This window comes from Echinops telfairi, unplaced genomic scaffold, assembly GCF_000313985.2.
Source record: "Echinops telfairi isolate 266 unplaced genomic scaffold, ASM31398v2 ScPeMD7_7413;HRSCAF=8451, whole genome shotgun sequence".
Taxonomy (NCBI): domain Eukaryota; kingdom Metazoa; phylum Chordata; class Mammalia; order Afrosoricida; family Tenrecidae; genus Echinops; species Echinops telfairi.
In genome coordinates this window covers 1,559,518-1,568,883 of record NW_022111313.1, presented here as the reverse complement: position 1 = coordinate 1,568,883, position 9,366 = coordinate 1,559,518, and positions in this window count along the sequence as shown.

Genomic DNA, 9,366 nt, shown 5'->3' with positions numbered 1-9,366 from the left:
GGGGGTGGGGCTGGGAGCACGGCCAGCCCTGAGCGTGGTGCAAACTCCCTGAAGCCACGGCAGGACCAGGGTTTGAACACGTGTCTCTCTGTTGTCACAGTGCAGCTAATGGGGTTGGATGCTCCACCCCTCCCCGCTCTGCCCCCCATAGGGCTGCGTCGACCCCTGGCACAGGAGACCCTGGGGCTACTGCTCACGCAGTTTCCTGGATTCTTGCAGTTGGGTGAGCCCACGTAGCCCGAGGCTGTCCGCCGGGCCCACTCCTCCAGTCACCAGAATAACCAGAAAACCCAACCACGTGCTGCCGAGATTCCCAGGTGTGGAGTCCGGTCATGTAAGCAGCCACTGGCGTTTCAAGTCCACTCGGAAGCACAGCAGAAGAAAGGCCTGGAGGTCTGTATCTGAAGAAGTGGCCGTGGAGACGCCTAGGGAACGCATTCTGAACTAGGGCACATGGGGTCCCAAACCCAAGCCCACAGCCATCGAAGTGGCCCTAGAGGGCAGGGTAGACGTGCCCCTGTAGCTTCCAAGACTGTAACTCTTTACAGGAGCAGAAAGCTTCCCTCTTTCTCCCTCGGAGTGGCTGGTGGCTTCAAACCGCTGACCTTGTGGTTAGCAGCCCAAAATGTAACCCACTATGCCAGCAGGGCTCATGCGGTGCTAAGAGGGAATCCAGGGATCACTCAAAATCCTGCCACCCGGCCTCATTTCTGACCAGTGCTGCAGAACCTCTCGGTCTTTCTAGTTCCCCAGGGGACTCCTGAGGTCGGAGCCTCACCCCGCCGGAACAGAGTTATGCAATCCAGGGGGGCCGGGGAGGGGGAGCCCCAGACAGCTTTTCATAACGGAATCCCGGCAGCTGTTGGCGACACCTGTGTCCCATCCCCTTGGCCACGCGCCTGGTGTCCTCACCCACTGCCTGGCCTGGCCAGTTCTCAAGGGCCCTGCAGCAGATGCCCTCGGGCACCCAGAGGCTGGTTTACACAGAGTCCCACCTGGCTGAAGCTCTCCGGGTAACGGAGGGGGTGGGTCTGTGATGGAAGTCACCCCAAAGGTGCCAGCCGGAAGGTTTCCTTGGCTGTGGCTAATCTGCTGGCACTTTATTTGGGAACCATCTCTGAAGTCTGGGCACAGCCCCACAGGCCTGAGTCTCCTGTGTGGGGCGGTGATGAAACACGGTGACAGGCAGCCCCGCGGAGATAAGGAGGCTGGAGCAACATGCTGTCAACACATCTGAGTTTCCAGGTTTCCGCTTGCCTGCTCTTGGGACAGTCTTGGGGGCTGGGGTGGACGCAGGACTCAAGAAGTCATCCTGGAAGGGTTTGTGACTGTTGTGCCCTGAGGGAGGAGGGTGTGTGGTCGGGACTCTGAGACCTCAGAGGCACTGGGGAGGTTGCTGCCCCTGGGTGGACCCAGCCTCAGCCACCCAAGTCCAGACACCAGAGCCCCCAGGGTGGACTCCCAAACCTCTGGAATTCAACTCTCGTCCTCCCCAGGGCAGGTTCTCTGGCTTCCTGGACTGTGGCCCAGGCATCACGCCTCCTGTCTCCTCTGTGACCCTGGGGGGAGGAGGGACAGCTGGGACAGGCAGGGCCTGCTCAGGGTGGGGATAGAGAAAGGTAGGGTGGGATGGGACAATGACTCCTGTCACTGCCAATAACAACAAAACGATCAAGTTCTACGGGGCGTGTGGCTGTTGGCATAGTTCCTTACACTGTGGGCTTTTAACCTCAAGGTCAATAGTTGGAACCCACTGGCTGTTCCATGGGAGAAAAACGAGGCTGTCTGCTCAGGCAAACATGTGCAGCCTCAAAAACCCTAGGGCAAGGTTCTACTCTGTCCGAAGATGTCACTCTAAGTGCAACTGACTGGGTGCCAGTGAGTCACGCAACCTTAGCGTTCCCGGGTGGTGCGTCCTCGTGCTTGGATACTAACAGAAAGGTTCGATGTTCAAGTCCACCCAGGGGCACCTCAGAAGCAAGGCTGGATCACAGGAAATTCACACACACTCGGGGAAACCACAGATCAGAAGGGACTGCCCGGCTGCTGCTCACCACAGCGCCGCCCCAGTGTCTCGAGAACAGAGCCGCTTCACTCCCTTAGGCTGAAACCTGTGGGAGCCGGAACAACCACGTTTTTCCAGGTGTCAGGAGTTGTCTGCCTTGGACAGAGCATTCTAGTTCACTCTATGAGAGGGACATATGTGGACGCCCTTTCCCTGAGAGGTGTCCACCTTCCCCACGCTCACTGGGCGCTTACCGGGGCCCAGGCAGGTGTTGTTCTCACAAGGGCACATGTAAACTCTCTTGACCCTGGTCTTGCAGATAAGGCGACTGGGCACAGAGAGGCTGAGTCACCAGCCCAGGGGCAGCGCTGGTGTTAGATGCAGGTCTGTGAGGGTTGGGGTGATGCTGGTGTTAGGGCATGGCCATGTCACTGGGCGGGGGGGAGGGTTTCAGCTGCTTCAGGGCAACCAGAACTCTGCAAACCACATTCTTATCTGCTGCCCCCGAGAGCTGCCGCTTGGTGACAGTTGAGCTGGGCGCGGCTCCATTTCCTCCACTGATGTTTCCAGAGGACTCCTCGTGTGCCAGGTGCCAGTGCAGGGACAGGCCGAATCCTCTCTCCTGGAGGGCTGGTTCCCACGGGGAGGCTGGCGTGGCTGGCAGGTGGGTGGGTTGAGACACTGGGACGAGAGCCCTCCTTGGACCGGGGTCTGGGCAGGCGTCAAGGGAGCTGGCTTTTGAGCAGGGACTTGGATGGAGAGAGGACAGAGGCCAGGGGGACGGGGACAAGGCTTGGCAGGCGGGAGACAGCTCGCGCAAAGGGCCAGAGGTGGGGCCAGCAGCCAGGTGGCCATCGCTGCTGGAGTGTGCTGGCCGCATTTGGCTGCCCATCCCAACATCAGGGCAGCCATGATTTCCTTCGGTTGGCCAGTTATAAATCTCTGTTGCTTGGACACAGGGACCTTCCTGTCTGGTCCTCCTGGAGGCCCCAGCACCTACCCGGTGTGGTCCGTAGTAACCGGTGATGTGTGTAGGGGACAGGCCTGGCTTGAGCAGGCGGTCTGAACAGGTGGGTGACCAGAGGTCAGGGCACATCACTGAGGGCACCTTGGCTACTTTAGGGAGGCAGCCACTTTGGAAAAGAAAACCCATCAATCGCCTGAGCCACGGCACGTCCCAGCTCTGCCCGCAGTGGCCAACCAGGAACAATTCATGGCCACCTCTGATGCCGCGGAGCCTCACCCCTTACGAGCTTTTGGACGGGGTGGGGTGGTGGGGGGAGCGCTGACCCTAGAGCAGTCAATCCAGTTGCTCCTCACCTATGAGCGGAGTCAATCAAAATCTTCCCCAGGCATTTGACTCGCGAGCCCTGGATTCCGGTGGTCGGGTCACAAGGGTGCCGCAGCGAGTGTCGTTGTAGAGCCGAGGAGAGGGTGACGTGGAAAGTGTTTTGTTTACGTATATTGCACACCGCAAGCCTCCCCGCACCGTGCTGGTGAGTGGGTTTCACCTCATGCGTGTCGCAGTAGAATTATGCCCCATGGGGTTTTCAGTGGACGGTTTCTCAGAGGTAGATGGCCAGGCCCTTCTTCCGCAGCATCTCTGGATGGACACAGCGCCTCTCACCCTGTCGGCCACGACCCCTTTGGGGGTCGAACGGCCCTTTCACAGGGGTCGCCTAAGACCCTCGGAAAACACATATTTCCGAGGGTCTTAGAAAAGAGACACTGCTCCTCCATCTGTCTCCAGGCGGGTCTGCCCACATGCAGGTCTGCCCACATACAAGTACCTGGGCGTGAAGACTGTTACCCATGCTTCAAGACACCATTTCATTTATTTGTCATTAGAAATACATATTTCACAATAAATAATGACATTGTTTTAGTGATTCATCACTATTCTTTAATTATGCTCAGTTTATAACAATGAAAATACATCCTGCCTATCAGATATTTACATGACAATTCATAACAGTAGGAAAATGACAGTGATGAAGTAGCAACGAAAATAATCTTATGGTTGGGGGGGTCACCACCACACGAGGAACTATATTGAAGGGTCTCGGCATGAGAAGGTTGAGAACCCCTGTACTAGAACCTCCAACCTTTCTGTTGGGAGCCCAGCACCACCCAGGGGCTCCCCGTAGACGCACTGGGCTTCTGTTATTGGGGATTGACTTTCTTTCCCTCAATGGGGCACAGGGAGGCTGCTCAGCAAGAGAACCGAGTATATGCCTGAATCCGGGGACCTGGGCTACACCCCAGCCCTGACCTCTTAATTAGCAAGCTGGGCGGAAGGGTGCCCATGTGCAGAGTCAGGGTCCCACCTGGAGGCTAGAGCCAAGGCTGTGTTGGGACAAAGCGGTTTTCCTGTGAGCTGTGGTGTGCTGGCGGCTTTCTGGAGCTCACCCTTTGTTCTAGAAGGGGAAGAATGTCCATGCTTCTGAATGGGAACGCGCTCTCACTGGGCACGTGCCAGAGGCACCCAGAGGGTCATTTCTGCCTCCTCTGCCAAGGTACGCCTTTTCTCCTAGAGGGGGCCAGGCCTCGAACCCTGCCATCTCATGGGGAGCTGTAACTCTGGGATCACGTGACCACGGTGTGGCGGGGCGTGGCTAGGAGGCATAGAGTGCCCACCTCCTGTCTGGAGCCTAACATGTCAGCTTGCTGAGCGGGTTTTTCCGGGGCCACAATGGGCCTAGGGGTGCGATTGTCACCCTGGTGAGGGTCTGGCCACCAGCCACTGGTGACTTATCTCCTGTAACTGCCGGTGGCCACTTGCCTTTTCCCAGCGTGCCCTCCTGTCCATACAGCCCCCTGGACAGGGCGTGCTGTGTGCCACTCTGAGACACACACACACACACACCTACCCCCATTGATTTGCACGCTGACCAATGGTGGGCTCTTGGGGAAAGCTGGAGGAGGGTCAGGCTGCTTGGGGTAAGGACGCCCTGGACTAAGTGGTGGTCGCACACACATCACCCTGCAAGGGCTCCGAAGGACTCACCTTGGTTCAATGTTCTGCGACTGCCGACATTCTTAATAGCTTTTGAAATTCTTAACAACTAAAGGGTCCCTTTGAGTCAAATCAACTCTGTGGCAACGAGTTTGGGTTTGTATTCATATTTTAAAAAATCATTCATTTCATTGTGTTGTGGCTGAGACTGTATACAGCAGGACAATTCAACAATGTCTGCATGTAAAACCCAGTGATTACGAGGGCATTCTGTGAGTTGTGCAATATTCTGGCCCCGGATGTGTTATATGCAAGCTCCATTACTCCACCCCATACCCCACCTCCAGCCCCGGCTCTCCTTTTTCTTGGTGAGGAACGAAATCCCACTCGGCTTGGATTGCACTATGTTCCCCGAAAATATGTGTCAATTTGGCTGGGCCTTGATTCTCAGTATCTTGTCATTTTCCTCCATGTGGATAATCACACAATTACCCCTTGTCTTCTAAATCCTAATCTTGGTGTTAATGAAGCAGGACTGGTGCACTTATGCTAATGAGGTGGGATGCAATCCACAGGATCAGGTTGCATCCTGACTCTTTTGAGATATAAAAGAGAATGAACAAGCAAGCAGAGATCAGAGGATCGGCCACACCACTGAGAAAGATGAGGTGGGAACTGAATGTGTCCCGGGGACCTGGGGTCCCTGTGCTGGGAACCTCCTAGACCCAGGGGCAGACGGCTGCCAAGACACACGGACGTCTCCAAGAAACACCAAGGCCACAGCTGTTGACAGGAGACAAGGCCCTTTCCCCAGAGCCAACACAGAGAGGTGAAAGCCTTCCCCTAGAGCCAGTGGCCTGACTTCAGACTTCTAGCCTCTAAAACGGTGGGAGAATAAACCCAGTGTGTTAAAGCCATCTCTGTGTGGTGTTTCTGTTACAACAACACCAGAGAACATAGATGCATGAAAGACCACAGCCCATGGAGGTCGAAGCAACTCACTTCCACCATGGTGCCCTGTGAGATTTTACTCAGAAAGTCCTCTCTGGCTCAGGGCCTGGTGCACAGGACAGGGGCCCTTGGTCGCTGTGACTCTTTATTCCACCATGTTGCCCCTCTCAGATCTGCCTCCTGATGTCCTGTGTATAATAACCCCCCTCCATCTGCTAATGAGTCCTGCTTTCTCTACGGTGGTGGCTTGCATGTGGCTGTGATACTGGAAGCTGGGTCGCGGGCATTTCACATACCAGCAGGGTCACCCATGAGGCGGGAGGGGCCCCAATGTCAGCAGAGCTTCCAGAAGAAGAAACACTAGGAAGAAAGGCCTGGAGACCTCCTTTGAAAACTCAAGCCCCCTGCAGACCTGACGGAGGACGACTGAGTCTTATCCGGTGCAGGGCTGGGAGATGCCCCCTCGGGTGGAAGGCCCTCAGAAGCGCCTTTGTGATGAGCCTGGGTCTGGCAGGGTTTTGTTCTGTCCTGCGTGGGGCGCTGTGAGTCTGAGCAGACTCACCTAACAACAGCACAGCCCTGGACGCTTCTTGCCCATGCAACCCTTCTCCCGGTGACCCTGACGGGCCGAGGGGTGCCCGCCCTCACCTCTGCCTCCATTGCTCTTTTGAGCAACCTCTTGTCTCCCCCTGCAATCTGACTTGACCAACTTCCTTGCTGAAATCAGGCCTCCGCACAGAACTCTGAACCACAGCAGCCGGGCTTCCTGAAGGTGCCCCACTTCCAGCCCTCTCTGGACAGACAAAGAGTTCAAGGACAGACAGGTGGACAGACTGGCCAAACCCTCCCAAGTGTTGCCCTTGGGGTTAGTGATTCCTTCAGATCCGAAGACCCTAAGGTCAGGGGTTCACCCCGAGGACAGCTACAGATCCTGGGGGTGTCAGGGCACCTGCCCCCCAAAACTGCTGTCCTCTTGGCCTCATGGGTCACTTTCTAAAAAGCCCACTTCTCAAGGGTGATGTTCTTGACTTCTTTAGAAAACACCCTCCTTAGTCAGATGGTTTCTGCTCCAGGAGTAAGAGTGTCTCCGAGGGCAGTGGTCTCAGGGCCCCTCCCGTCTCAGTAGGATCTGCGTGTGGTGGTCACCTAATCTGGTGTCAAGTTGAGGATGAAGGGTGTAGGGGTGGAGTCTAGCCTATAACCCAGAGATAGCCAATGAGACCTCTGTGTGGGCATGGCCTTCTCCTAGGAATTCTGGGAATTGCTGATTTTCCTCCTTGGAGACGGGAGACACACACTCTCTCTCTGCTGACTTCCTGTGAGACATCCCTGAGGAGAAGCCACATGGACCTACCCTGATGCAGCCCTGGGTGTTGGAGAAGCCACGTGGAGACCCCTGCCATTGTTGAGATGCTTACAACGCCGCTGGATCCAAAGACTTTCTACCCACTGGCCTGGGTCATCCTGCATTTGGCTTCATTGCATGTGTTTCACGAGTCTGAAGAGGACTTTGTAGATTGGTATAGGACATATGGACTAATATTGGACGTATGGACTTGATCTGGACTGGGCTGGGATGTTTTCTCAATATTCAACTGCTCTTGTATATAAAATTCTTTCTTACACATATGAGTTTCTATGGATTTGTTTTTCTAGTCTACGCGGACTAACACATCGAGGTTCCCCTCCTGTTTGACTGGCTGGACAGGCAGTATGTGTGCTGGATGCAGCGTTCCCTGTGGGGCTCACGGTAGGCCTGCAGTAGATGGTGGTCTGGTTATGAGCCGGGCACCAGACATCCCTCGTGTCATCCGCTGGGAGCCTGTCTCCCCGGTGGTCCACCCCAGCTTGCGTTTCCATCTGCACACAAAGATGCTCTGGGGGTGACGAGCTGGTGCTGCCATGCTCCTTGGCGCCAACTCCCAGGCCTCCTCACGAGCCAGGCTGTCTTGGCGGATCCCCAGGACTCCTGGGCTCACGGCTGGGCAGCACTGGCACACTCCTTCTGCAGCTTCCCCGGGGATAAGCATCGTGACACGGATCAGACAAGCAGTTTGAAGGCCTCAGCCCGGCATCTCCCCAGCCCCCCGGCCAGCACACTGGGCAGCCCCTCAGGGTACATACACACGTAGTGCACACGAACACGCATGTAATGCACATGTTCTCACACACAAGTAACACACACATGTAGCGCACACGAACACGCATGTAATGCACATGTTCTCACACACAAGTAACACACACACGTAGCGCACACGAACACGCATGTAATGCACATGTTCTCACACACAAGTGACACACACATGTAGCCCACAGAAGGCCTCCCTCCTCATGTGGAATTCACATGGAGCTGGGAACCCTGGGCTCTGCCTGCAGCGCTTCCTCCCATCAGGGACACGAGTGTGCAGTGCGAGGCAGGCTGAGGGCAATGCCCACCGTGACCAGGTCCGAGGACTTCCATCTCCTCCCACATAAACCCTGAAAGGTCACTGCTGATTCCAGCTCAGGGGCCCATGTGCCTGGTAGATGACCAGGCCTTTCTTCCAAAGCACTGCTAGGGGGATTCGAGCCTCCAACCTTCTGCAAGGCAGCCGGTCACATTAACCACCGCACTAGCCAGGGAGTGAACACCCCCTCAGACAAACTCACTGCCCAGGCCATGCCGACCGGGCAGGACCGCCCTGGGCTCTCCTGAAGGTAGCACTTCACGGGACAGACAGCCCCATCTGTCTCCCGCAGCAGCCGGTGGGTTCAAAGCAGCCCAGTGCGAGGCGACCAGGGTTCCCTAGGACTGCATCCCAAATACCCCAAATCCACCACCGTGCCGCTCACTCTGACTCACAGTGATCCTGCTGGACAGGGTAGAGCGGCCTCTGAGGGTTCCCAAGACTGCTTCCCACTCTTTACAGGGGCAGCTGGTGGTTTCAAACTGCTGACCTTGAAGTTAGCAGCTCAACTCATAAACCACCAGGCCACCAGGGATCCTTACAGGAATGCATACAGTTGGTGCTTACTCAGTGTTTGTGGCATGGACGTCCACTGGGCCTGCTCGTCCTCCTGTGGCTGATGGCCCAACTGAGGGCTTAGCAAGGGTTAATTTAGAGTGAGCATCCTGAGCTGAGCTCAACCTGGATTTGCCTGCTTTTGACTGGGGACCAGAGGCAACTGCCATGCAAATATTATGGAAATGACCTCCCAGAGGGAGGCCTCCCCAGACCCAGCTATCCTGAGACCCCTGCCCTCTACAACCTGCTGACCTGGCTGCCACCGGCCTGGGACTTTCTATTTACAGCCTGCCACAGGCTGCGGAGGGTGGGGAGGGGGCACTTTCCCCAGACCGCAGAGAGGCTCCTGGGACACCTTGGGTTCCTTCAGGCACACCTCCTCCCAGGGCCAGGGACAATGAAGCAACCCCCCCCCCCACGCCCCCCAGGCTGGCCAGGAGTTCCACCCT